Source organism: Triticum dicoccoides, chromosome 2A (genome assembly GCF_002162155.2).
Source record: "Triticum dicoccoides isolate Atlit2015 ecotype Zavitan chromosome 2A, WEW_v2.0, whole genome shotgun sequence".
Lineage (NCBI taxonomy): Eukaryota > Viridiplantae > Streptophyta > Magnoliopsida > Poales > Poaceae > Triticum > Triticum dicoccoides.
This window is the reverse complement of record NC_041382.1, coordinates 498,938,225-498,944,462: the sequence shown is the minus strand read 5'-3', so window position 1 is coordinate 498,944,462 and position 6,238 is coordinate 498,938,225.

Sequence of the window (6,238 nt, the reverse complement as noted above, 5' to 3'; positions counted from 1 at the left end):
GCTGCCTTGAAGTTGGGAAACTGACATCGTAGGTATTGAACCAGGCTTGGAGTCGGGTATGGTGTTCGGTTTGTAATGTACTTGGCGTGGAACATCGAAGTTGTGCATTTGGGATTTAAACACATCACACCCTTACATATTTTCAGGCCACATGCAGTGTATACGGGGTCTTCTCCCTTGTGCGGTTTTCTTTGACGACACGGATATCTGTGGGCTCCCCGAGTGTATACATATCATCCCTTTGACCGATAATGAGGGGTATGTGTTGGCCATCAATGGATTCCTCCTAGTTCATGTTAGGGCAGGTCACCATCAAATGTCGGTCAACCAAAGCTTGAGCTCATGCGTTGTCAGGATTCCCTCCCGGATGCTCGGATTGCTGGGTTCGACCTACAGCAAACCCTACGTACATATCTCATCCTTAACTACCTTGCCTTCATGGTTGTTGTCTGTATCGAGAGGTAGGCACCACATCTAAATTGTACATTATTCTATATTGAAAACACACATCACCCCTTCCCAACATACATCATTTTGGGCCGCATGCAAGAGGTGCTGGTTTTGTGGTCCCTCTCGTGCGATGTTTATGATGGTTCAATCTATTGGCCCAAGCGGTTTATCGACCACAACAACTGTCATTTGACTAAACGAAAGATTCATTGGTCCGTCTTATGGTATGTCACTGTGACATGCATGTATGACCAAAGTATCAATCATTACGTGCATTCGCCCCGCTGACACGAAGTGGGAGGTGGTGGGCCAATCATCCTAGCTAGGTACGACATTATGTCATTATATATATCCTAGCTAGGTGGTTGTTAAGGTGCTTTCAGGTTTGCGAGGCAGGTGCCACCAAAGTTATGCATTGTGTATTTAATGTTTTAAACATCCCTAATATCCGTACATATATTTGGCCACTTCCAGGTGGTTCTTGACTTCTGGCCCCTCTCATCGATCTTCAATGACGCGCCCAACCGTGGGCCCGTGGGGTCAAAGTTGTGCATTGGAATTTTGAACATCACATACCACCCTTTTCACTCGTATATATTTGGTCCACATGCTGGTGTGGCTGTCTTTTGACCCTCCCTAACGTTATTTTTTGCTGCAAAGACTCTGATGATCCTCAACATACATGGGGTATAATATCTAAACCGTGTGCGATACAAGTGCGATGTGAATCACCACGACCGCGCAAGCGCGAGCAAATTAAGGTGGAGGTACTAGCTCAACCGTGTGCTATGCAAGTACACTGAAATCACCACGACCGCACAAGCTCGAGCAAAGGGTGGAGGTACTGGCTCAACCGTGTGCGATGCAAGTGCGCTAAAATCACCACGACCACGCAAGCGCGAGCAAGGGGTGGAAGTATTGGCTTAACCGTGTGCGATGCAAGTGCGCCGTAAAACCACCACCTGTGGAAGCTAAAGGCGGGTAAGTTTATTTGGAAATTAGGATGAACCGTGTGCGATAGACCATCTAGCTAGAAATATAAAAAACAAACTACCCGCCTTGAGCGTTGCAAAAATCGGCGGAGCCGCGCCACTTTTCCTTATTATCATACACGCATATTGTTGTTGGACTATGCGCGATCTTGGGCACTCCCGCCCCGCATCCATTCCTTTACCCAAATTTTAGTAGCCACCGTACTTCGATCATCGCCCACACTCCTCCAGCACGACCTTATAGTAAAATTTTAGCAGCAGTGGCATTTGAACTGTCGCCCTCCCTCGTTCACCACCATCTCCACCCACCATTACTAAAATTTTCAGTAGCTGCGGCGTATCCTCAAACACCACCCCCTCCACAGTCCCCCACCCGCCCCTCCCCCCCTTCGAACCGTAGCTCACGGCCATCGCCGGCGCCGCCGCCAACCCTACTGGTCTGCCCGTTCCTCTTTGCTAGATAATAAAGTTCAGGTTATCCAGTGATTCCCATACCTTCGCCCCACTCCCCTGAGTTTTAAGATGAGGCCTGTGGTGTCCCTCCCCGCCAGATCCACATCCCCTGCTCCATAATGTCGTAGCCTAAGCTCGACCATGTATCTCGAGGAGCCCGACGAGCATTCGGCCAAGAAGAGGTTTATCATGGCCTCTCCGGTGGACGTTGGCGAGGTGGCCACCATTCGCCCCAACCTGTCGATCCTGGAGCAACACGTCACCGCAGAAGCCGGCGAAGACGTTGACTATGTTGCCATGCCAAAGTCTTCATGTCAGCGGGCTAGCGTATTACTGTATCTCAGGAAAGCTGGCTACGACATCAAGCTCGTCCACACTGACGGCTTCACGCTGGCCATGTCACAGGTTAAGTGGTCCATCCCCAACCCCTCTGGTTCAACCACCGTCGATCTCTTTGACGGCCCTACCGCTGATCTCCTCCGCCAAGCGGTCAAGGATTTGCGAGCTTTATACGCCATCGAGCCCATTTTGTCACTTCTGAAGGACACGTTATACAGCGACGTCTTGGGATCCTTAATTGCCAAGTCAGATCTCATCGACCACAACCACGAGGAGGGCACCCACGAAGGTTCTTCCAAGGTGAAACAGCCCATCTCTGACATCAGAGAGCGCACCATGGGTCTGGGCTCTTCCAACTGGAAGGATCCCGTCCATGAAATGTGATGCAACATTCTATCATCAAATATTACCTTTTCTAGCTTTCCAACCCGTACCCTATAGTAGCATTTGCGATGCGGTGCTGTAACTGTGCCATGTTTAATTATTTTAGTTATGCAAAAAAGTATTGTTCAATAGGTCTATGTGATGTTTAAGTACGAATTGTCCACTTTAGTTTCACGAATTGCTATATTTGGTTGTTTATAGTGAGTAGATGCCTTGTTTATGTGTATTTGGTTGTTAGGTTGGTTGGAGTGAGCATTTTTTCAGTTATCGAGCAGATGCCTATTTATCTACATTTAGTTCTTAGTTTGGTTGCAGTGAGTATTTGTCCAGTTATCACGAAGATGCCTTGTTTATCTGTATTTGGTTGTTAGGTTGCTTTTTTAGCATTTGTCCAGTTACCAAGCAGATGCCTTGTTTATCTATATTTGGTTTTTAGGTTGCTTTTTTAGCATTTCTCCAGTTATCAAGCAGATGCCTTGTTTATCTTTATCTTCTTGTTAGGTTGGTTGCAGTGAGCATTTGTCCAGTTTTCAAGCATATGCCCTGTTTATCTGTATTTGCTTGTTAGGTTGGTTGTAGTGAGACTCTGTGCAGTTTTCAATGGCTATATTTGGTTGTTATACTGGTCATTTATGCCTTGTTTATTTCAGTCTTTCACAATGTGTGGTTCATTATGTGCAAGTCGAAACTGTGTCGCTCGACTACATCAATACCAGTTTGAACGGCTATATTTGGTTCCAGTTATTCCCGGTGTAGTTAACACATGCTCTTTATTTCAGTTTTACACATTTATCCAGTGTGATGTTTAAGCATTACCTATGTTCTATTCATTTTCAACAATAGCAGTTTGAATTGCAATATTTGATGGCTGTTAAGCCTGCTGTCAGTAACATTGCCTTCCATTTTATATCTGCTCTAACAAATCATTTGGTGATGATGTTTTTTACCTTTGCTATATTTGTTTGATGTTAAGATTGCTATACTTATCATGCCTTTCCACTACTTATGCAGGACAACAATGGGAGTGGCCACCATTATCCGCTGAGGTTAGCTTCATCCCTCCGCTTGTACTCCCCCCATCGTTCCATAATGTAGTGCATATAGATCCAGTCCTGAACACTAGTTAGCTTCTAATATTGACTTTTTGCTTGTAGGTACATATGCCCTTGGCAAGGATCCACGCATCGATCCTTTTTGCGTATGGGGCAATGAGATATTGATGAACAAGAATTAAGTGAGGAAACTGATAAGGATTATTAGCAAAAAGATACGAATGGTGGCAAGCAAATTATTTTTTATGCTCTATCCAACACAACAGTGAGCTATAGGATGGTAACTACAAACTCTGCAGCCTTCTCTTTTTATTGCCCATAATGAGTTGTTAGACAACAATGTCTGAATCTTTTTCGTTCCCAGTGGTTCCCGAAGCAGTTCACTCAAGATTACCTCACAAAGTACATGATTGGTGGACATGTAATGAAGGTTAAAGTATTTCATCCAGACTACAATGAGCATCGAGAAGTCCTAATGAAGATAGTGAAGGATGGACGGGCAACCATTGAGGGAGTCCTGGATTAGGGGGTCCTCGGACAGTCGGACTATATCCTTTGGCCGGACTGTTGGACTATGGAGATACAAGATTGAAGACTTCGTCCCGTGTCCGGGTGGGACTCTCCTTTGCGTGGAAAGCAAGCTTGGCAGTTCGGCTATGTAGATCTCCTCGCTTGTAACTGACTCTGTGTAACCCTAGACCCCTCCGGTGTCTATATAAACCGGAGGGTTTAGTCCGTAGGACAAGAACAATCATAATCATAGGCTAGCTTCTAGGGATTAGCCTCTATGATCTCGTGGTAGATCAACTCTTGTAATACTCATATCATCAAGATCAATCAAGCAGGACATAGGGTATTACCTCCATCGAGAGGGCCCGAACCTAGGTAAAAATTGTGTCCCCCGTCTCCTGTTACCATCCGCCTTAGACGCACAGTTCAGAACCCCCTACCCGAGATCAGCCAGTTTTGACACCGACATTGGTGCTTTCATTGAGAGTTCCACTGTGTCGTCACTCTAAGGCTTGATGGCTCCTTTGATCATCGACAACGATGCGGTCCAGGGTGAGGTTTTTCTCCCCGGACAGATCTTCGTATTTGGCGGCTTCGTACTGCGGGCCAATTCGCTTGGCCATCTGGAGCAGATGGAGAGATATGCCCCTGGCAATCAGGTCTGGTTTGGAAGCTTGAACTGTATTGCCGACATCCGCGGAGACTTGATCTTCGATGGATTCGAGCCCATGTTAGGTGCGCTGCACAGTCACGACGAGCATGACTTAGCTCTGCCGTCGGACGGTGTTCGGGAGATTACACCTGTGGCTACTCTGGCCTTCAATCCGGAGTAGCTCGTGCCGTCCGAGGACGGGTGGATGGACCCCGCCATGGAGGCAGCACACCCAGCGGCGATATAGCCGAATACTAACTTCACCCCCATGAGACCTGTGTTGCCGGACCCTTTGATTCGTCCCCGGCCATAGGCTCCGAACCGCCTGCGTCTGTGCCTATCGAATCTGATTGGGTACTGATCATGGAGTTTACCTTTGCGGATATCTTTCAGCACTCACCCTTGGGCAACGTACTAAATTCATTGAGGTCTCTCTCCTTGTCAGGAGACCCTTGGCCGAACTATGTCCGGCTTGAATGAGAAGCGGAAGATGAAGAAATTCATTCCCCACCCGCGACCCACTTAATAGCCACTGTCGACGACTTAACCGACATGCTTGATTCCGGCTCCGAAGACATCGACGGTATGGATGACGATGCAGGAGAAAACAGGAACCACCGCCCAAAGGGCGCTGGATAGCCACCTCATCATATGATATATACATGGTGGACACCCCCAAAGAAAGCGATGGCAATAAGGCAATGGAGGGTAATCCCCTCAAGAAGCAATTTAGGCACTGGCGTCATCGGCGGCGCTCTAAGCCCCGCCATAGCAAAAGCAGTGATACCGGCATAAGAGACAATAACGCTGCGGATAGTGCCGAAGACAAATACAATCCCCTCCAGCCAGACTTTGAGCGGGAGGATGGGCAAGCTAGCCCCAAGGAATAGGCGGCAGACGGAGAATCAGAGGATAACAATTACATGCCCCTCTCCGATGACGAGGTGAGCCTCGACGACGAAGAATTTATCGTGCCTGAGGATCCCGTCGAATAGGAGCGCTTCAACCACCGGCTTATAGCCACAGCAAAAAGCCTAAAGAAAAAGCAACATCAGCTTCAAGCTGGTCAAGATTGGCTAGAGGATAGATGCACCGAAGTGCTGGCAGCCGAGGAATACGAACTCGAGCGCCCAACCAAAAGTTACCCAAAGCGTAGATTGCTACCGCAACTCGAGGAGGAAGCATTAATGCCTACACTACCAGCGTATGATGCGGCTGATCGGCCACCTCGTGGCCGAGACAAAGTGGCATATCAGGACAAAGTCCAGACCGCACCCCGTCGCCATTCAAACAAAAATACCAAGGCCCGGGATAACAAGCAGGACCTGCGAGAAGTATTGGAAAATAAATCGGGACATAAAAGATCGATCTACGGATCACGGGGGCGCGCCCCAACGCGCGATGAC